The 22,644-nt window shown below is 37.9% G+C and overlaps 1 protein-coding gene and 1 pseudogene across 7 annotated transcripts in view; both read right to left on the bottom strand.

The window, feature by feature from the left end:
* The window catches only part of NRG1 (neuregulin 1), a 1,074,255-nt gene that overhangs the window by 709,862 nt on the left and 341,749 nt on the right, over positions 1–22,644 (bottom strand). The window lies entirely within an intron of this gene.
* Positions 8,583–10,387, bottom strand: LOC140605362 (RNA-binding protein EWS pseudogene; annotated as a pseudogene).

Genomic DNA, 22,644 nt, shown 5'->3' with positions numbered 1-22,644 from the left:
TTTTATCAGTGCCTGTTCACTTGTCTATTTCCCTCTTCAGTTTAAGAGCTCTCTTTGGAAAATAAATATGTATTAAATTTATCAGCCTGGTCAGAACTCAGCATTTAGAAGGTGCTCCATAAATATATTGTATACATTAATTAATGGTTCATGTCAGTAGAATTTATTCTGATGGCTAATACATAATTAAATATCAACAGAACCTGACCCAGAAGATGAAATAAAGACCCACGACGGTTAAAATGACTGGTTGATAACACAGATTCTACAAATTAATAGATCTGGGTTGAGACAAGGAATTTAGCTCCAAAACTCTATTTTTTACCAGCTTAAGACCAGGACTCTATTTTTACCATGCTACTAGTTAAGTACTTTGCAGCAGCAGTCTGCAATTAAACACTTTAAAAATGTTTCACTGATGACTGAACAGTGAATATGCAGGAAATGTGACTACAGATCTCTAGTGGTGCTTCAACGACTAACTCAAATGTTTTGAAAAGATTTCAGAGACATAATATATATGATAATGTCACTGAAAGAGAAATATTCTGAAGATTCTGTCTGGGATACTAAGTAACTTCTAATGTCCATTTTAGGCTGAAAATTGTATGATATTATTTACATAAATTGATTAAAAATACCATGTGTCAACCTTGAGTGAGTGACTAAAAGGAAGAGAAAGGCATAGTCCTCTCCAAACAGAGGCAAAAGACTCCCCTCCTCAGTATTTGAAAACTCCTGCCAGGTTGAAATTGGCACTGATTTTTTGGCAGGAATAAATTTCCATTATCACCATGCCCAAAATAATCATGTTTGTTATTAACAATTACTTACTAGGCATCCATGCCCAATGGCCTCTGGGAGCTAAATGAAAAATAATTAAAAGTCTTACATGAAAAATAACAGTTTCTCAATTAATTTCATAAGAGGCATGGAGCAAGAGACGAACAGGTGGGTACTTTTATTCATAATAAAACCAACCAACTAATAAGAACAATAGACCATAGATGTCAAGTGGAGAAATAGAGAAAAAATAAAGATTTAAAGATTTAAATTTGTTTAGACTTAAATAAATCTAAACTCAGCACCTTCTTCTCAATCTCCTCCTAATGTAGTGTCCATTAAAGTGAGTGACACTGTTGTCTGCCTGCCCATGAAACCAGAGATTCATCCTGGGCACCCTTTTTTCTCACTCCCTACACACAATCAAGGACCAAATACTGGTGATTCTATTTCTTTAATGTTTATTGGATGTAATCCCTCCTCTCTCTGGTCACACGTGTTAGTTTATGTCCCATTATGTTTTCCTGTCTCATACCACCCTCTACAAAAGCCATCCTCCATACTACCAGAAAGACTTCTCTAGCCCCCCCTTCTGATTGTGATCCCCTATTCAAAATCCTTCAGACATTCTTCTTTGCCCTCAGAATCACCCAGAAGGATTTTCATAATTTGGTCTCTACTTGTCTCTCCAGCACCATCGCTACCAAGAAACAAACTTTGCTTTGAAATCCCAAGTCTTCCCAATTCTCTAGATGCATGGATACATGCTTCCAGCCCATCTTGCTCTGTAGTCATGATTGAGGTCCTCTCCACATCTCTGCTATTGATTCTAGTCCATGTTCTTCAATCTCCATCTCTGTTTCACCTATTATAAAGTGTCATAACTTCTTGCAACATCCTTCAGATGGTCTCCCCATGACTAACCCTTCTCACTGTACCCTACATTTTACCTAGAAAGATATTTTCCTTTTTCTTTAATGGAAATATAGTTGACACACAATGTTGCATTAGTTTCAGGTGTACAACATAGTGACTTGACAACTCTATATGTTATACTGTACTCACCACAAATGCAACTATTATCTTGTCACCATATAATGCTATTATAATACAATTTACTATATTCTTTGTGCTGTGTCTTTTATCCAGAATGATCTTCTAAAATCTGATCATGTTTCTAACTTGCTCAAAACTCTTCAATGCGTTTCCAAAGGTCTGAATATATAGAAAGAATCCTAATCAGAGCCTACAAGTTTCTAAAGGACCCTGCCAGCTCTTATGACACCATTTCATTGAATTTCCTTCTCCTACTGTCTCCTTAAGCTGTGACTACAGTTTTCTTTTCTCAAAACCTCTATGCCTCAACACAATGTGGGGCATATTTACACATGCTGTTCCATTCTCCTGAAAGACCATTCCTCACCCATCAACTCTATCACTTTGATTAAATGACTCCCATACATTATTTAAACATCGACCCCTTGCCTTGCACATACACATTTGCTAACTGGATAATGTTCCTTTGTCTAGACTTCAATAGTGCCATACTCTTTTTTTTTTTTTTTGTAAGCTCTTATTTGAAATTACATTTAATTAATTAGGAGATTATTTGATTAATATCTGAATTCCTCATAGGACTATAAGTTTCATGACAGCAATGACCTATCACTCTAGAGTTGGAGCTGACTCTAACTCTAAGCCCATATACCGAGGAGAATGCTGATAAGTCCTGTTAACTAACAAAGAGAGAAAAATAGAAAAAGGAAGTAGTTTTATGAGGTAAGTGAAATGACTATGTGGGAAATTTTAGCACACATTTTGAAAATGTGGTACAGAGAGGTCATTACACTAGAGCAAGAGCTGAAGACCTGGAAAGGAATAAGATCCCTAAGAATTTTACCACAGTGTCCCCTCAATGCAGCCAGCATAACTGTGAGGGAATATGAAAATATACCAGTCCTTACTCCTCTCTCCATTACTCAACTGATATGGGCGAGAGGTATTTGGACACGTGTGCTGGTCTGAAAAAAATATTCAGCACATTTTATGCTCCCCTCTGCACACTCAACCCCATCTTACCCAATGTCCAGATTGAGAACTAGTATATAAAGAGAGAAGAAGGCTAAGGGTCAATTGTTCATAGTTAGAATCATAATAAAGATGATCAGTAAAAAATTCATGAAGGAATGGTCAGAGAAATAGAAAAGGAGCAATATTATGTAGTGTCCTCAAAAGGAAGGGTTTTAAGATAGAATTTTAAAACAGAACTAGGGGGTGATCATTTCTATCCATCAAATATTACAGGAGACTTTGAACATGAAAATATGAACCACCGAGTTGAGCCACAGGGAACATCTTAGAGTCAATCTAAGATTGACTCTACATGGGATCTACATGGGATTTGCCCAGGGTGGGGACATGAAACAGAGAATCCAATGAATGATTTTTATCCTTATGTATATTGCTACATTAGTCACTCAACAAAGAAAATGGCCCTAGTATAATATCCTGGCTCTAAGAGAATTTCTGCTTAAACAGACACAAATTGTAACTATAGATTTAGGCATCCTAAAAGAGAAGATTTCACCATTAGCAAATCAAGGTTCAAATCACAAAATTTTCAAATCTCTCTGAGATTTAGTCACTTGATAATCATTTTATGGTCCCCCCTCCCTTCTCCACACAAGCTGGAAAAATATAGTTCACTCCACAGATCTCAAGACATAAATGTCTTCTAGGTTAGTACCTCAGTTCCAAAACACGAGAACCATTATTCAAGAGTTTCAATTTCTCTACCTATTACTATACTGCTCTTTTGGGCCGTTAGTAAGCATAAAAAATGTTTTCTTATACCTATGCCTATTTAATAATCCCTTTCCAGCCATTCTTAGATTGCTACTTACAGAGAACATGGTCTCACACTTCATTACAAGGAAATTTTAATACCTTAACTCTTTGTAGAGGACCATCCACCAGTTCTTTTTCTTCCATCTAGAACAAAGTAAATCACTGTGAAATATATTTTAAAGCAAACAGGAAGTCAATATCAATATATTACTATTAATAATTATCCCAAATTTATAAAACATCATAGAGAAAACATGAAGCCTCCTTGGCTTCCAACTCCCAAAGAAGATTGATTGGTAGTAAATATATTTAATCTAGACCTAAACTTTTATGATAGTTTTAGAAAAACCTAGGGACATTATTGGTAATAAAATAAATCACATTTGATTTTTACCATATTCTCACTGCAAATAATACTCAATTCTACACTTCAGTTGTGTAAACATAGCCAGTAAATGTTCCTGGAAGAATGTATTTTCTAAACCAAATTGCAATTTTCCTTTAGTTATTAGGAAGTCTTAGCAATAGTGGACCTAGGTGGTGCAGTTAGTTAAATGTTGGCTTTTAGTTTTGGCTCAGGTTGTGAGCTCAGGTTTGTGATATCAGGGTCATGAGACCGAACCCAGTGATAGGCTCTACACTCATCAGAGTTTGCTTGAGATTCTCCCCCTCTCCCTCTGCCCCTTCCACTCATGCTCCCTCTCTAAGTGAATAAATCTTTTTTAAAACGGAAGTCTTAGCAATTAAGAGCCATGTTCATAAAGGGAACTATATTTTTTAAAAAGAAAAAAGCCTAAGTTTAAAAGTTCAAAGAACTCTAGATTTCAAAAAGAAAAGAAAGTAGAGGAAAATAGATTTTGAGGCAATGGGAATGGTAGCGTGAACCCAAAGGGCAATGAGTTATGGTGTACCTCCCACCAGAAACTAAAAGAGAATCCCAGAAAAATTCTTCAGTGAGAGGAAAAGAGCCAACAGAACTTGTTGTGACTGAGCCAACAGAACTTGTAAACAATTTCCAGTGTTTAATTTAGTAAGAGGCAGAACTACTTCATTCATTATTCAGTCCAATTTATGCACAGATTGAAAGGCACCAAATAATATGTGTCCAATGAGAAAAGCTGGTCCTAAGGAATATAGCTGAGTAGAAATGGCTTGCTCCTGTAGAACAGCAGCTAGGGGTACCTTCTACTCTACGAGGTCATTGTCTGTGATATGTACCCCCTTTTGATTACTTCAAAAGATATTACACTTTAAAACAGGACATTAGGGGGAGGTGTGCCTTGGAAGCTCAACCAGTTAAGCACCTGACCCTTGATTTCAGCTTAGATCATGATCTCACGGTCATGAGACTGAGCCCCTGCTTAGGATACTCTCTCTCCTCTGCCCCTTCCCTGGCTCACACTTGCTCATTCTCATTCTCTCTCTCTCACAACAAACTAACAAAATTAGACACTGGGTAACTATAGTATATTATCAAGATAATGACCCATGGCAGAAAGGTCATCAGAAAGTCTCATAGGACTTGGATTAGACAACTTCTTAGGCTTTGAATTTCTGCCTTTTTATGTCCACTAATCTCTGATGCAATGCCAACATAAAATGTGTCCTAATTTCTTTTCACTAAAATGTAGTTATTTTTAAGTGATTTAACATCCAGCCTACAAACAAAGAGAGAAACCTATTTTTTAGAGAAAGGTATTGCTTAAATTCCTAGAGCACAGTGATTAAAAATGTAGGTTTGAATCTTGACTCTATTATTGACTAATGATGTGACCTTAGCGAAGTTACTTCTCAGTAAATCAGTTTCCTCCTAAGTACAATAGGGATAATAGTACCTACTGCATGGGGCTATCTTAAAAATTAAATGAGATAACATTTGTATAAAGTGCATAGAAGAGCAACACAGTGTATACTATATTAGCATTTGTTAAATAAATAAGTAAAAATGCCACTGATACAAATCAGATGATGAGGAAGCTCTAAAGAATGAATGAAAATTTCTAGATAGAATGTTTTATTTAGAGGTATGTTTTTCTTAAATTCTTGTATTTAGTTTATATGTGTGGCAAAATCATGGGAAACAGGTTTACTCAAACACAACATTTGTCAATCACGCAGTGTGCCAAAGCCCTGGATCAGATGCATAGGTATATAAGTCAATGTTTTCCCTCATGGTACTTATAATCTATTTTGGGCCAATGGACAGTCATTGAAATTGAAGGCATATATACAATTTAAGTATATATTTCAGAGCAACCCATTGACTCAAAGCAACCTACTAACTAAAGAATTGTGATGAAAATAATTTCAAGAGAAATTATAGAGAGGAAAAGGCGGTCAGACAAGCTAGGTAAATAAGATTTTATTAAGGAGGTGGGAAAAGCATTAGGAGCTGAAAAATTTGCAAGGTAGACAAGGCAGAGAAAGTTTTTCAGATGATTAGAATGATGTAAATATTAAGTTGAAACAAGAAAGCAAATGACATACTTGGGGAAGCAATGAGTGAAAACCGGTTAGAAAGAATGGTTCACGAACAAATAATGGAGACATGGTTTGAAAATGCATTTTAAATGTGCTTCCAATCTCCCAGCCCCCATATCCCCTTCCATTCACACACAAGAACCTGAGCTGCCAGGAGGAGAATAAAGCCAAGATTTCTGGTCCAGTTGTGCAAACAAGTTCTGGCATATAGGATGAGGAAAGAACAGAGAGATTATGAACAACTGCCTTAAACAATCAAAACATTAACCATCTTCCAGCAGACATCCTGGGTATGAGATGTGGGTGAATCTGCAGGGATAAAACAGAAATCTGAGTAGATAAGATGGAGCCCCTTTGAGGGGATCTTGAGAATGTCAGGCTAAGGAGTTCCACTTTTATCACAGAAGCTATTAGAGCCACTGAAAGGTTTTTTTTATTATTATTTGGGGGGTTTTAAAGATGGTAACTTGATAAAATAACATTAAGTCAAGGGACAAAGCACCATTTTTCAATATGAGACTTGTGAAAAACTAGTTGTTGCCAATAGTCTAACACAGAGTTATGTGAGTTATAATTCGCATAAAAATAGATCACGATTCTTTATAGCGCTTATATTTAAAATATCTCACATACATGGAATATTTAGATTGATTGTCTTAGGTAACATCTGGCAAACAAGAGCTATTCATTTCAGCTGACTCATTTTCACAAAATTTGCTTAGTAGCGTCTATATTTGATGACTGTATTTTTTCTTATAACTGCTTTATTGTGTTTAATAGTGCCAATATGTAAAATGAACTAATGGTTTAAAATTAATCCACTGGACATATAAAAGTAGTAAAATACAAAAACAGTATTATAAATGACATACTATGACATAAACTTGTCAAAGTAAATGGTGAAGAGGTTTACAGAGAGAGAACATAGTGAATCTGTGTGCAGAACAAAGTTCCCTACTAATACGTCATCTTCATAAGCAGCACAAAAGGAAAATTGCAAACAGGAAGTAGAATGATGAAAATCTCAAGATTGGACTTTGTGGACCAGCCTTCCATCATCCCTGGTTCTTGATGTGTTGTCTGTTACAAAATGTTGTCAAATAACAGTATGAAGTCACTGAAGCTTTCTTCTAATTTTCAAGGCAGAGTTCAAGTATATCTATCAAGTTTTTCCAAAACAAATGAAAAACAAAAGCTTTTAGTAAAATATTGCTATTTCTCCACTAAAAGCAGAGAAGAAACGCAAACTAAAAAGGTACCATTCAAAGTTGCAAATAAATCCAGTGAAAATTAGTAACATTATGGAGAAAGGCAGAATAAACCATTTGCAAAATTATTTATGAAACTGTTAGAATATGAATAGGTCAGTGGAATACAATGCAAAAGAACATTTACTATTTGTTACATTTTTATTAGCAGATATTTTTCTTCAGAGGTGTACGAAATCAGAGATGTTCACAGTATAAAGTAGATCACATGTGTAAAAGGAGACATGATTGACAATTATTTATCACTAACACTAATGCCAGAAGGGAAGAGATTTCTTGTTTGTTAATAATTTTGTAAGCCTTGGTGTAGATAAATAGTGCATTAGGATTGTTATTGACTCAGTACCATCAATATGTACAACAAAGACACGAATAACAGAAACTACACCTCAGGGCAATCCAACACTGCTTTATTCACAGTTGTCAATGTAAGTGTGTCTCCTGAACTTGACTGGAGTTTGAAAGAAATAAGAAATGCTATAAATATGATCAGATCGTAGCCAAGAATTTCCAGCATGCTTTGTAAGAAAATGGGTTGATAATAGAAGATTCTGTTTCTTCATACTTAGGAATTCTAGCTGTCAAGAGTAAAGATCCTGAAATGAACACTAAGTGAAAAAAAATCCAGTAAAAAAGATTTCTTTAATTTACAATGACTTATCTAATTGGAACATTCAATATCTGGAGGATCCTGAATCTATTACTTCAGAGACAACATATAGTTTTTAACATTTAGGAAGAGAGAGGAAAAGTTCCTAAAAAGACCAATTTTTGATACAAACAGATTAGTTGAAAAGAATTTCTTTCTTACTATTTAAAGATACTTCATACTTATTGAAGAAAGAAATCAGTGCTATTGGCCATATTTGACACATTTGAATGTCAAAAATGAATATGAAGAAATAATTATAACAAATCCAACCAAAAAATCATTAGAAATCCATTGGTCAGTTATCTTAACATTTCACCCACTTTTGAGAAGGGTATGCCTTCAACCTAATTAGTTCCTGATAGGGTGCTGGATGTCTACAGTAGAAAATTCTCCATAATTTCTGAATCCTTGTATGATCAGAAAAACCAGAACTAGCTGAAGGACCACCCAGTATTTGCTGCTCTTCACAATGACTCTTTTTTATACTGTTTAACTTGTTTTAATCTTTCTTCACAAATGGTGAAAAATACTAAGGCACAGGCAAGGAATAATCATAATGTTGTGGCCAACAATATAAATATAGCTTCATCCACCAAAGCCACTGGATACATGACCCAGCCACTATGAAAACCATCTCTGTCTCCACCATGACCACCTCTGAACATTCCACCAGGACCATTGTGGTCTATGAGCCCCCCCTCTTCTTCCCTGTAGGCCATCAGGGCCATTTCTGCCACAGTCACTGCCCAAGGGTAAAAAGCATGGTAGAAGTAAGCCTTCAGGTTTTAAGGCCTTACACTGGTTGCTTCTATTCTCCAGGTGAAGTTCTGGTTTCCGCACCCTGGATTGGGGCACTCTCAGTCTCCAACCTGGTGCTGGTTATGTCTTTCTCCAGATGGATTCCTTCAAGAATCCTGGGCCTCTCTTGGGGGAAGTAACCATCTCTGTGACCTCCATAGCCTCTCCTGAGACCTCCTGGGGCCCCTGGACTTCCACGGAGGGGTAGCAACATTCCTCTACCCTCATGGGGAGTTATACCACCCTGCATGCTGTTCATCAGAGGCTTCTCCCAAGCAAGAGAAACCTGAAGTTTTCTCCCTTGAAAACCATTCCCATAAAACCAGTCCAGAACAGCCGTGGCAGTTCCGGAGTCTTGTAGAACACTGTAGCATAGCCTTTGGGCTTTCCTGTTTCCTTGTCCGAGTAGATACATATCATGAGTTGTCTGATTCTCTTGTTCACCTTAACAACTCCATCCTGCCTAAAGTCCACCAGATCATCTCGAGTCATGCTGCCATTTAAGCCTTGCACATAAATTGCACTGTTATAAGAATCTCTATCTGGATCTACAGATGGGTCTAGATCAAGATCCATGAGTCCACCAAGCTTATTGAGGCCATCCTGCTCTCCAGCACCTGTTCCACTGTGTCCTCCTTCCCATCACCTCTGCTTATGCCTCCACAAATTCCCCCTCTTCCTGTGCCATTGTTGTCAGGGCCACTCATGCCCCGGTTCTCTTCTGGTCCAGAAAATCCTCCAGACTTCTGCCTATAAACATCCATGCCACTGGGGTAGTCCTGTCAAAATGAACTCTGCTGCCTGCAGCTGCTACTCTGTTTGTCATATTAACTTGGAGCCTGGCTGTAGGATTCAGTTTGTGGGGTGGTGGATAATTAGTGGGTGGCTGCTCCCCTTCGCTGCTTTGTTGACCATAACTATTCTGTTGTCCATAGCCGCTTAACTGCCCATAGGTGTTCTGCTGAGAGTAACTTTTCTGATCATAACTAGTCAGTTGTGTAGAGGATTAGCTTGTAGGAGGATAAAATGGTGGTGCCATGACTGGCTGCACAGGATAGCTCCCAGGTACCTGGGGATAACTATAGTTACTCTGTCCACATCCTAGGCTGGACTAGTTGTAACCCCCTGTGCTAGGTTGAGGTTGACTAGTTTCAGCAGGTTTGTTATCGTCCTGTGGTCTTGCAGGTGTGGTGCCTGCCCGCTGCTCCCCAAGAGCAGGGTAAGCAGGCTGAGTGCCATATGCAGACTGAGCTGTACCGGAGGCCTGGATGGTAGTGACCATAGCAATGGTGGTATCATAAGCACCAGTGCCATACTCCTGGACAGGCTAACGTTATGCCTGGAGGATAGTTGGAGTAGTAATAACCAGTGGGAGGCTGTCCATGAGAAGTTGTATTGTCAGTCTGCTTACATCATTGGGCTGTCCATAGGTTCCATAACTTTGCCACCCATATGCCTGGATGGTCTGTGCATATTCTTGAGTGGGCTGGGTGGTATAATCACTGTAGCCCTGCTAGGGTGCAGTTTGCCTGTAGGTACTGTAATCCATGGATGCCATTTTCTCTCCTTCTCTATTATTCTCACAATGACTTTTAAGTTAGGTCTTTCCAATTTAGTAGAAATAAAGCATAAATGAAGAAATAGACTATACGGAATCTACTGCTCAAACTCTGTTAGGGCTAGTTATCTACATCCTCATGTAAGAGGAAAGTTGCAATATACTTGTTTTTTTTCATTATTATCAGTTATAATTATTATAAATACTCATAATTGCTATTATTACCATTTTAAAATCGTTTACTATTGTTTTAAAATTATGAAAATACTTTAAAATTTTACATATAACTCATAAGTTTCTACCTGAGATATCTAGTGGTTTACAGATGCCAAAAGATGGAGAAACTGATGTATAGGATGGACTGGAGGAAGAAAAATGGTAGGCAGGGAGATGAAAAATAAGTCCAGTAGATTAGTAGAGATCTGAGATGGAGATGCTGGAAATGAACCAAAAAGATAGCTTCAAAACATACTAAGAAAACAGAATTTTGGGATATTCTGACAGAATCAATATGCATAATACGAGAGGAATCTTTAAGGAAGAGGAGTCATTAAGGAAGACTTTGAGGTTCCAAGATGGGAGGAATAGTTATCTCAACAAAAACAAGGGAGTCAGCAGGGGACACTGGTTTATCCTAAAATTGAATATTTCAGTATAGGCCTGTTGGGTTTGAAGTTAACATGGTAATGTCTAGGTAAAGAAGAATATTCTATATAAAAGTAAAATAACACTTGTATAAAGATGCTTCTCAAATGTTTGAGGACTACTGGTTTTCTGAATGACTGTAAGCAAATTACATTGATCATTTGCCTAACAAACTGGCTTCATAAACAGACAAAGATAAATAGCAGCTCATCCCCTGAATTAGTATGGTCAGGATTAATGTAAACAGTGTATGGGAATAACTATTACTACTAAATATTGTAGCATAGAAACATAAGAATTTAATCTTCATAAATAATAATATTTGTCTCTATTTTGAATTATCAAGAGACATAAATCTTTAAGGCTTTCAGGATTTCATTTGTACATTTTCACTGATATTTTCCAGTATTTTTTTCTGTAGAAACAGATATGAAATTTTCCTCAAGAGTTGGCAGCAATACAAACACAGCTTCATAATCACTGTGAACCGTTGTCTGTTTCCCTTCACTTGAGCACTTGCCTTTCTTAGATAATTAACAGCCATAAGTAACACACACAAGCAAATATACACACCCCCATGCCAGATTCTCACCCACTGATCTCATATTTCCCACAAAGTAAAAACAGTTGAGATGGAGTCATGATTAATATTTTTTTAACTTTATAGTAAAATTAAAGTTGGAAAACAAAAGGTTTGCTGCTAAATGCATTGGAGAATTTTCCAATAGTTTGATATTTATTTCTAAAATACATAGTAAGCTAATTTCATCTCCCACTAATATGCACATATGGCATGCCAAGAGAGGATAATGCTATCGAATGCCTTGTTCTTGGGACCTCTTGATCATTGGACTCTAGTCAGAGAACAGGGTTTACTATATGGAATTAGTTCCTCCAGATATCTGGCAAATACAAAGTAGGTCAGAAACCTGCAAAGATGAAGGGAAACCCAGGCTGGATTAAGGGTAGAGAGTGAGGGGTGATGAGGAATTATTCAGGCATTAACTGTGCAATGTTAACATTAACCAAACAGTTGATTTCATTACCAGGGAGGTGAGTTCAAAACTCCTAATCTTTTACCAAACAGTGATAATTATCCAAAGAATGGGCAGACATCGATCAGGATACCTTCTTTAGCTAATGCAGACATGCTCAGCTGATGAGTGTACTGATGTAACACATGAAAAGTTATAAGAAAAATCACATACAGTGCATCACCTCAGAGCTATTTAATCCCCAGCTCTATCATGGAATCAATGGGTAAGCTCTCAAGGGTCACTCTTTTTGAGGTTGGTCTCTTTTCTTGAATAAATACTGACATGAAAGCACCAATCATCCAGGAATCTATTGCAAAGGAGATATTGTGCAAAATGAGTATTAAACAAATATAAGAGCTAGGAAGGGTTAAATTTAAATGTGAGTATATTTATATGGTGGCATCCAGTCTCACGGGATACTTTTTTCATCTAGCATGACTTTAGGCCACTTTATCTGCACAGTCACCTATACTTAGAAATAGTTAACTAAAAAGATCCAGAGAAATTTACACTCACTAAAAGCTAGCTTATCTGATTACACAGAGAAACAAGCATTGGATGAGCCATAAGTACCCTAGAGATATTTTGTCAGGATTGGGAATTAGAGTTTCACTTTCTGTCTTCTTCTTCATTTTCAAACTGTCTCATTCCCTAAAAAGTCAACCTATTCTCCCTTCCCACTGTTCCTCACAGCACTTGTGCGGAAACAGCCATCATTGACAATCCCAACTCTGGGAAATATGTTTGCACTAATATCAAGTACATCCTGTAAACACTTAATATTCAACTTCAGGAAATGAGGTCCTCCTTTAAAAACTAACCCGGTAGAATACACTTCTGTCTCAACTTAGTCTCCACCTCCTGGTTCTCTTTTGATCCAGAGCTGGGTAGGCGGGGAGGCGGAAGGGGTTGGACAGCCGGGGGTCTCAAGCCAGGCTTTGGAAACATGGAGGTCTGAGCATCATTCCTCTGCCTCTTGCAGTTCTGTGACATTGTGAGGACTCCCTCAAATCTCTGAACCTCCCTTCTGAAGTGAGGATAATAATATGACTGGCAAGGTGACTGTATCAGAAAAATGCCTGTGTGGTGCCCAGTAGAGAATCTGATACATGGTAGGTATGGAAAAAAATCCTATTATAATTATATGTATACAGATGCAGAGCACTGAAAGGAAAAGATGATATACACAATGAAGGGCTAAAAGCTAGTACTGTTCCTAAACTATTTCAGAAAACTCAGCACCAAAAGCAATTTTCTATTCAACTGTCAGGTGCCCTATAATGTGAGAAAACATCACATAACGATAGAGTTGAAGTGCTCCTGCTGTGGGGGTGTCTCAAGGGGTCTCTGTAACAAACCTCTTCTGGTAGAATTATAGGATTTCTCTTTCAAGGACTCTCTTTCGAGCCTTTGGAATGCATATAAAAGATCCAATCAGCTTCATAACAACCAAAGAATTAGCTGGCTTGAAGGAACATTTGTTCATTCCTCACTTTTTTTGTCAGTGAAGGTCAAAAACTCCACATTGAATTATCTGAAATGACAAGCACACAGGATACTCAGTAGTACATTTCCCACTTGGGTGTGGGAGGTCTGGGCAACCATACTCTCTCCCTTTAGTCTAGTACCTGGCATAATTTTTGCATACCCCTAAATTATGTGATGACTGAATGGACCAGGACTCAGGGTACTTTGGGGACAGTAGACATTCACCAAGTGCACACTTGGATAACTCTTGACAAATAGATCCATATAGGCCCCATTAAGAAAGTGTGGGGTTTTTTTCCATAAACATGAAGGTTCTCATATTTTGCCACGAGTTTTATTATCTTGGGAAATAGCTTTCTAACACTCAAGACAAATATTTCCAGCATTGCAAAAGGAGCTCCAGTTTGAAAGCTGAGCCTTTCCAGATGTGCTTTAGAGCCCAGGGAGGATCTTCAACCACAGTCTATCCATGGCTTTCTCCGTAAAAAGAGCTCTATTAAGATGGGTAGTGAATTCCTCTCGTATGATATTTCACATAGCTGTTCAACACAAATTTCTCTTTTATTGATGCCCCTTCAAATTCTGGGAGTCTTAATGAGTCTCCACTGGTTGGTAAATTTGGCTCAATAAAAACAGTTTGGTCTATCTACACCACCACCGAACCATTAACAGGAACTTTCCTGAATTCTTGGTCTTCTCTATTTTCTCCCTATCTCAGGCCTGAAAATTTATATATGTTATAGCATATTCTCACATTAAGTTGTAAGTATCATAAGACTAGTCTTTTATACTAATTTATGGGACTCAATATAGTATGATTGAAAGAGCCCTGGGATTGGGAGGTAAAGGAGCTAGTTTCTGATCTGAAGATGTATATGCTATGATCTCACCTTTTAAAACAACAACCAAAAAGCCTACATATCTATAGTATATATGTATATAAGTATTATGAATGCATGTGTGTATATATACATACATGTATTATGTATATGAGTGTGTTTACCACATACATATGTGTATTATAAGTATGAATTTGTATGTATCTCAAGTATATGAGTTTTGGTGAAAAAACGCAGATATATTCTAGGTTGACATAATTTTACTGTATGACATAATTTTTCCTGGTGTATGTTTATGAGGTGAGGGTGATAACGATGTAGGAGATCATTAGGAGGAGAAAAGTGTAAACTAAACCAAAAGGAAAAAAAAATACTAGAAATTCTCCTAAATCTCTCCCTGCCAATTTGTATATAAGATATATTTGCTCATCTCTATAAAATTATACTTTATGTATGTGCACATGTAAACAAATTTTTAAAACAGCTTAATCTATCACCCTTTCCCAGTTAGGGGACTCAGTCATTTTCAGCGCTGGTAGTTTGGGCTCTGGGACAGAGTGTGAGCTATATAGTCTGCATGCATTTCTAGGACCTGTCAAACAGTACCAGGATGGGATGTAAAGTGCATGCCATCAAAATAAATAATTTTATTCTAGTGCTGTCCTTTATTATACCAGTTCTGACTGAGTCTAGAAATAGCAAAGTTCAATAAGAGAACTGACCCAGGACTGGGGTAGGGGGGTTGTAAAGAGATTGAGTTGAAAGTTCAAGGGAGCTGGTGAAAGAGAAATTCAAGTGACTGACTATGAGGTCCTGAAAATGAAGCCTAAAGTAGCTTGGAAACAGGGAGAGAATAAAAGATTCAAAACTGGGAGTACAAAAGTGGTCAAGAGCAGGTAGGCTCAAGAGAAAAGATGGGATATGAGAGGTTCTTGTTGAGAGAGCATACATAGTAGATGCGGCTGAGAAAATAGATTCCTGTGGGCATATGGAGACAAAGGTCCATGGAAAAGCCAAGATCAAGGAACTGTAAAGTTAGGTTGTTTAATGGGTCACTGAAAGCAGATGAGGAAACCACACGCAAGCATCTCCAAGTAAGACCAAGGACCTATTGCCTAATTCACTTATGGCTGTCCATTAAGGACATTTCCAGGGCCATAAATGTGAGTTATGAGGAGGAATAAATTACATGTAGCTCAATGGCAAGATCCACCAAAGAGAACAATTTAGGGGAGAACATGGACATAGTTTAGCAAATATCTGAAAATTCTAGTGGGAAAGGAGAAAGCTGCCTGGCCAATCACCCTTTACAGGCCACTCCCCTCCTCCAATTACATATGTGTATATGTGCTAGGGGAAAGGAAATTGGGCTGCAGGGAACCAGTGTCCTTAAAGAAGACCTAGGTTGCAAATGCAAGGAGAAAATGTTGAGAATGTGGAGGATCTGTTAACAACCCCACAGGCACAGAGCTAAGTCAGCAGTAGAGGAGGAGAGTGGGCCAGCAGACCTAAAGGAGATAAAAATTGAAGTTTGCCAAAAAAAAAAAAAGCTTACAATGCCAAGGGAGATTAGAGATAAGGAAAAAATATGTAAATGGTTAGTCTGAAGATTCCCTAAACAGTTTTCAAGCCTTAATAATAGATTAAGGCTCAAGAAGATGGTAGAACCTGGTATGATTCCTAAGGTTTCAAATGGTCTACATCTATGTTCCTGCATTTGAGGAGAACAATGGGTAGAACTACTATACCCACCACTTACATAGAGTGTCCAGGCAGGACAGCAGATCTGCAGGTCAAGAGCCCTCAAAGTAGTGCAAAGTAACAACTCAAGTGATAAGTCTGAAGTGAAACAAAGCAAAGAAATTGATAGTTGAACTGCTGCTAGAAGCTCACATGACATGCTCAGTCCTGATCCTGCTATCTATTGTAGAAACTGAGAACTTTCCTTAAGCACCATTACCTTGTTCAGGCTACCCACCAGAACTCTTTCTCCCCCTTCCCTTAACTTTGACATGACAGCCAGGTAAACCAAATTTGTTGTTGTTGTTATTGTTAGTTCATTTATTTACATTTAAATTCAAGTAATTAACATATAGTTTATTATTAGTTTCAGAGATAGAGGTCATCGATTCATCGGTTTTATATAATAGCCAGTGCTCATTACACCATGTGCCCCTCTTAACGTTCATCACCCAGTTACCACTTTCATCCATACCACTCCCTCCCCCCCAGTGACCCTCGGTTTGTTTCCTATGATTAAGAGTCTCTTATGGTTTGTCTCCCTCTCTGATTTTGTCTTGTTTTATTTTCACTTTTCCCTCCCTTCCCCTATAATCTTCTGTTTTGTTTAAGTAAATCAACATTATTAAGAGATAGAAAAGGGTAGCTCTGTCTACAGGGTATGAAGAAATGGAGTCGAGGAAAACGAAGACTTGGAAACATTTAAGTAACTGATATTTGGAAAACCAAAGAGCTGCCATTAGCCCTTTTCTCCATTATATCCTGAAAATAGTCATTAGCTATATCTGAATTTACTGAGACATTCATATTTTCAGAACCAGTATGGAGGATGAATGATTGTTTCACTAGCCAATAGGTCAGACCATCACATTTTTTTACAGCCATGCCAGTAATATAGTTAAAGTTTAAAAGATAGGCTAGGGATCCCTGGGTGGCGCAGCAGTTTAGCGCCTGCCTTTGGCCCAGGGCACGATCCTGGAGACCCGGGATCGAGTCCCACGTCGGGCTCCCGGTGCATGGAGCCTGCTTCTCCCTCTGCCTGTGTCTCTGCCTCTCTCTCTCTCTCTCTCTCTCTCTCTCACTGTGTACCTATCATGAATAAAATAAAAAAAATTTAAAAGATAGGCTAGACAGCTACTTATAGTATACCATTAATAGCCCCAAAGGAAATTGCTATATATTTGTCAATTATTTTATGTATGCTTCATTATGTGTTTGTCATGTATTTGTATTTTTTGTTGGTTATTTTATATCTGCTTAATTAGGGTAAACAAATCAGTGCATCAGAGACTCACTCAGTGTAGACAATATCAGTTTGCCTACCCATGCCTCAGTTTTACAACAATAAAATACAAACACCACTAGGAATGTTTTGCCTGACTGATCCTTGTCAAACACACTGTTACCACTCTTCTGCCTTGGAGACACACATGCACACACACCCCTTAAAAACTGTCAGAAATAAGAGAGATATCCCAGTTCTTGAATGGGTTTTTTTGGCTGCCTTATTGACTTTTTCTGAAATAAGGATCTTAAGATAGAAAAAGGCAAACTAAGTTTTCCTCTTTGTAAAGGAGTGAGCAAAGGGGGGGTGGAAAGGGTGGAGGAAACGAGAGGGAGTGAGAAGGAGCAAGAGGGAGAGAAGGGGAGAAGGAGAGAGGGAGGGGAGAGAGGGAGGGAGAGAATCAGATTGGATTCATGGGTATACGAGAATATGCACATGTAGTGGTTAGGTATTCGTATGTCTTGTAAAATGAGCTTCCATCCTTCCTATCTAGAACTAATCATAGCAGAGGAGAGGAGAAGCAGTTGATAAAATGTGCTCAGGTGGAACATACATCAGATGGAGCCCTTTGAGATGACTGGCATCAAACACTCCAAGACCGGCTGATGCTCAATCAGTTAACTTCTCCCTCAAAGTATCTTGACATGGTTATGAAATGCCTTACACTTCAATAAAAAGCTCTGAATTCCTCTGAAAAGTGAAACAGCATGAATAGAAAGGCTTGTACGGCTTTAAAAGTGAGCCCAATATAATATTGGTATTAAATTCTTAGAATTTCATGTTTCCTGAGGTTATCCTACAATATAAGAAATACCACAGGTTTAAGAAGAAACTCAACAGTACTTTTATGTGTTGTAGAAAGTTAAATTACAGAGAAAACAAACCAAAAGTAAACAGATGGAAGGAATGCCACTTGGGGTAAACAGACAACATGGGAAATCCTTCCTACACAGGAATTATAAAGGGCTGCAACAGACTCACTGGTGATGCGCCAGTGATGAATCTAACATGGTTGAAAAAGAAGAGTGGAGAGAAAAGGCTCAAATGTGGGGAGAGTGAAAGAGGGATGAAGTGCTGTAAGCACATGTCACCACTCTAATGTAGTGAAGGCAAAGATGTAGTTACAGCATGGGCCTATCATGCGTAATGCCTTTTCCCCAGTTGGCAGAAAAGCCTCTTTCATTGTGTCAATTACCACATTTATGCCAGCTGGCCTAGAAGAGGCATATCCCTCAAATGAAAAACGAGTGCCCAATTTGATGTTGATACATAGAAAAAATAGAATGCTGATTCTTTCTGGGTTTAGCAAATCCAGAAAATCACTTCTGCTGGTACAACACAATAGTACCTGCAACTTTAGAGATCTATATTAAATGAGGATGGGAAGTCAGGCAAATCCTTGCTGACTACCTACCATATTTCCTGTTCTTTTCTAGATGCCAAGGAACAAGTTGATCAGGGTTTCTTATCTTGTGGAGCTTATGTCCTAATAATTACATAACAAAGCAAACAGAAATAAAGTGATATTTAATTTATATTGGCTCTTCAGGAAATAAGTGAAGAGGGGCTAAGATGACGCCAATTTGTCAACACTTCCCTTTCTTTGCTTGAGCAGACATTTGCCAAATCAATTATTGCATTCTCAGCTGCTGAGCCCTTCTCAACCCAGCACTCCCGACAGCCAGTAATAATTCATCAGTGTCAGCTCATGGAAACCTAAACCAGAGTTATCTTATATTTGCCACACATACCTACTTTTTCCTCTTATTTTCTTTACTTCCTTGTATTTCTTCTTTAATAATTGTGGAAAAATATGAAAATCCTCAGTAGTATTAGAGGAAACCAACAAGAGGGAGGGATGGTGGCCTCCTTGACCAGGGTTTTAAAAGGGATTTTGAAGAACCCAGGGATTAGATCCAGTCTTGTTCACAGCACTGGAATTTAGATCGAAAGCTGTGCCTCCAGGTGGTGGCCCCAAGGCCTGCTGTACAAACAGTTTTGTTCTTTTAAAAATTTTCATCATAGTGATCTTTTCTGGGAGGGTGTGGGGCTTTATTTTAACAACTATGACTAGTGTCTTAAAGACAGTACTCGGGTGCTTTTGCCATTGTCTTTGACCAAATAAGTGACTAGCCACTTACTTTTTTAGTGTTTTCCCTTGGCTCTCATCTTGCTAAGGCTGGTGAGCGGTTACCCTGCACACATTTCTTCGCCTGGATGGAATCTTGCCTCAGTGAATAGTACTCCCTTGTTACTGTCCCTTTGTGCCATTACACAGATCATCTGGATGGTTCCTATTCCTTCTTCACCCTGTCTTCTGATTTTCATGGAATTGTGGATGCCTGATTCCATACTAAGCCTTTAAGCGAGTGCCTTGCTTGGATCTACAGAAACTACTTATCAAGGCCTCTTTCCTTGCTATTTCATTTTGACCCACTGCCTTACTTTCATGCCTGACTGCTCAGATTGCTTTTACTGCCACTGTCTGAGGCTACCCAGGTCTAACTACTCCTTACTACCCAAAGCCTAGTGCTAATGTACCTAGATTTCTTCTTTTCTTTTGAGTTACTTTCCATGCCTCCAAGAAAAAAAAAAAAAAGAAAAAGAAAAGAAAAAGAAGAAATTTCATGCAAATGAGATCCTGGATTATCTGCCTGCTAGTCAGAGCATTTCCATTTCTCTAAGCCTTTTAACTGTTTGGACTGCTGTGGTGTAAAGTACTGAGGATCATACACAGCCAGTATTCTAATACACTCCTGGGGCTCCTCTCTAATCCAATCAGATAGCACATAATCACTAAATACAAGTTAATTTCAATATTACCCAAAACAAAACATAATTAGAAGGGCAATGTGCTGTGAAAATTATCATAAAAAGCATTCAAAAGCCAAGTAGAAATGCATTTGAATTATCTATGGTTTAGGATTATTTGTGCCACTGTTCCTCTCCATTAGGGCAGAACCAGAGTTCACTTTAGCTATGATTTCATGGTCTATAAAAACAACCATTGAGAATTGGGTATGGACTGTGACTGTGTTCAAATATTTCACAAATCTTCTTCAATATCAACATTTACTCAACCTCCTTCTGATAGCCCATCTATGTTACTTCAGAGTAATACACATAGGTTATTCTCACTAGATATAGAATGTGCCAGATATAGTCAAAGGGAAAATGCAGTTTAGAGTTGGTTCCTAAGACTGAAATGTATTAAGCACCTCCTTTAAGAAGCACTGTGCAATGAATTGCAGTGGGGAAACTACGATAATGGATAATAGGAAAAATACCTCAAACACATGTTAGCACAATTTCAAATAATGGGACAAACCCAGCCTAGTTATGCTAAGGTGTCTCTTCTTAAATTGGGGCTGTTAAAGGTCTTCATATAGATGCCTTGAAATAGAAATTATGCATTTTTCTACAGACAGTTTTAAGAACAATGGTTAATGTCTCTAATCTTAATGCCTTTGCTGGATTACTGCTCCAGTAGTCAAAAGCAGGTCTAGGAAAGATGATTAGGCTCACCAAGTCTTTGTGGTTTAGGTCTCTAAATTCCTATATAGTAAGATGTAGGAATGTTGCAGAAAGCACAGGATTCAGGCTAAGTTACAAAAAGAAAAGAATCTTTCTCTCCTGTCATGATTTTTTAAAGGTGAAATATGAACATGATAAAAAAAAGGCATAAAAGTAAAAAAAGAGCAGAGTAAAAAAGTAAATCTCCCTTCCACTCCTAGAGAGACAGAATACAGACAATAACATCTTACTTAAAACCCATAGATCATTGATCATTGATCATTCTTGCAATAAATATATTGAGAATCATAGCTCCTTGAAAACATAGAGCACTGTTTCACTTATTTGTTTGCATACATTTATTAAGTGCTTATATGTGACAGGCCTGATTTTTCTGGACATTTGCATTTTTCTGCTTTTACTTCTCTTTCTAGCAATAGTCACTTGCCTGTCCCGAGTAACTGCTGTTCACCATTCTTTAGAATCAGTTCTGTCTGTGGCCAGGAAAGACAGTAACAAGCTCTTGGCCAAAAGTTCAGCCTAAATCATTCTACCATTAGCCCCAGTTGGATCCTGCACTTTGACCCTAATGATGGAAATTTGTTGTGTACATCTTTGTCCCAGCTATGGGCTCTTTATTCAAATGTGTTGAAGTCAAAGCTTTCATAACTTAGCCACCAGAGTATCATATCATGTTAATCCCTATGAGCTCTGAAGCCAGATTGCTTGGGTAGGAACATTGACTCTCCTATTATCTGTGTGACTCTAGGCAAGTAACAACTTCTATGTGGCTTGGTTTCTTCATCTGTTGCATGAAAAGACCATTAGTACTCACTTCATACTTTTAGGACAAAAAAATAATCTCTCTTCAGAGATCCTTAGCACTATGCCTGGTATTATAAATCTAATCATGAAAAGTATTGAGGTCCGGGATTGCTCTTGAAAATCATTCAACTAAGACTAGAGTCCATCCATGAAATCTTAGCCTTATTCTAGAGTCCTTTCTCTGTATCATAAACCTCTCTGATAATGTTGATTTGCCTGTATCTCCAAATATGTCTACTTCATCTCTGCCTATCAGGGCACCTTCTTGTATCTTTCTAGACTTCCATGTTGTACAATTAATCTATCCTGCTGATTAGACTTCTCTTTCAGCCATTTTTTTTCTGTGCTTCGCCATGATGAACTTTAAGTCTGGTGGATGTGGGTTTTGAAGCTAGATAGCTCCTGGTTGATATATCCTGCTGTCCATGCCAGAAGTCTGGGGTTCCATATGGAATCTACGCTCACTTGTCAGGCAACATCACAGCTGGCCAATGGTATGTTTAGGAAAGAGAATATGTAAGTTTGAAAAATCTGTTTCCTCTAATACATTTTCTACCCAGTATCAGTGATGTCAAACTTGTCCTTGGATAACATTCTAAACTAAATTGCCCAATTTACCTATAAAAATGGCATGACTGATTTTGAGGTTGGTTATGGAAATAAATTCTACTGCCAAGTTTTCTCAACTAATGACCTCCCCCGGCTTTGATAGTAGCCCATGGTTTACTAAGCTATAGATAGGGGATCCCTGATAGTGATAGTGGTAAGTATAATAAAAGCACAAACTGTTTCATTTTATTGTGTTTGACGGCTGGAAAGTGAAATTACAAAGTGTATGATTTTTTTACCACACTGAAAGGAGCCAAGAATAACACCTTGAAGGAT

Source organism: Canis lupus, chromosome 15, assembly GCF_048164855.1.
Source record: "Canis lupus baileyi chromosome 15, mCanLup2.hap1, whole genome shotgun sequence".
NCBI lineage: Eukaryota > Metazoa > Chordata > Mammalia > Carnivora > Canidae > Canis > Canis lupus.
This window is presented reverse-complemented; position numbering and strand designations above follow the sequence as displayed.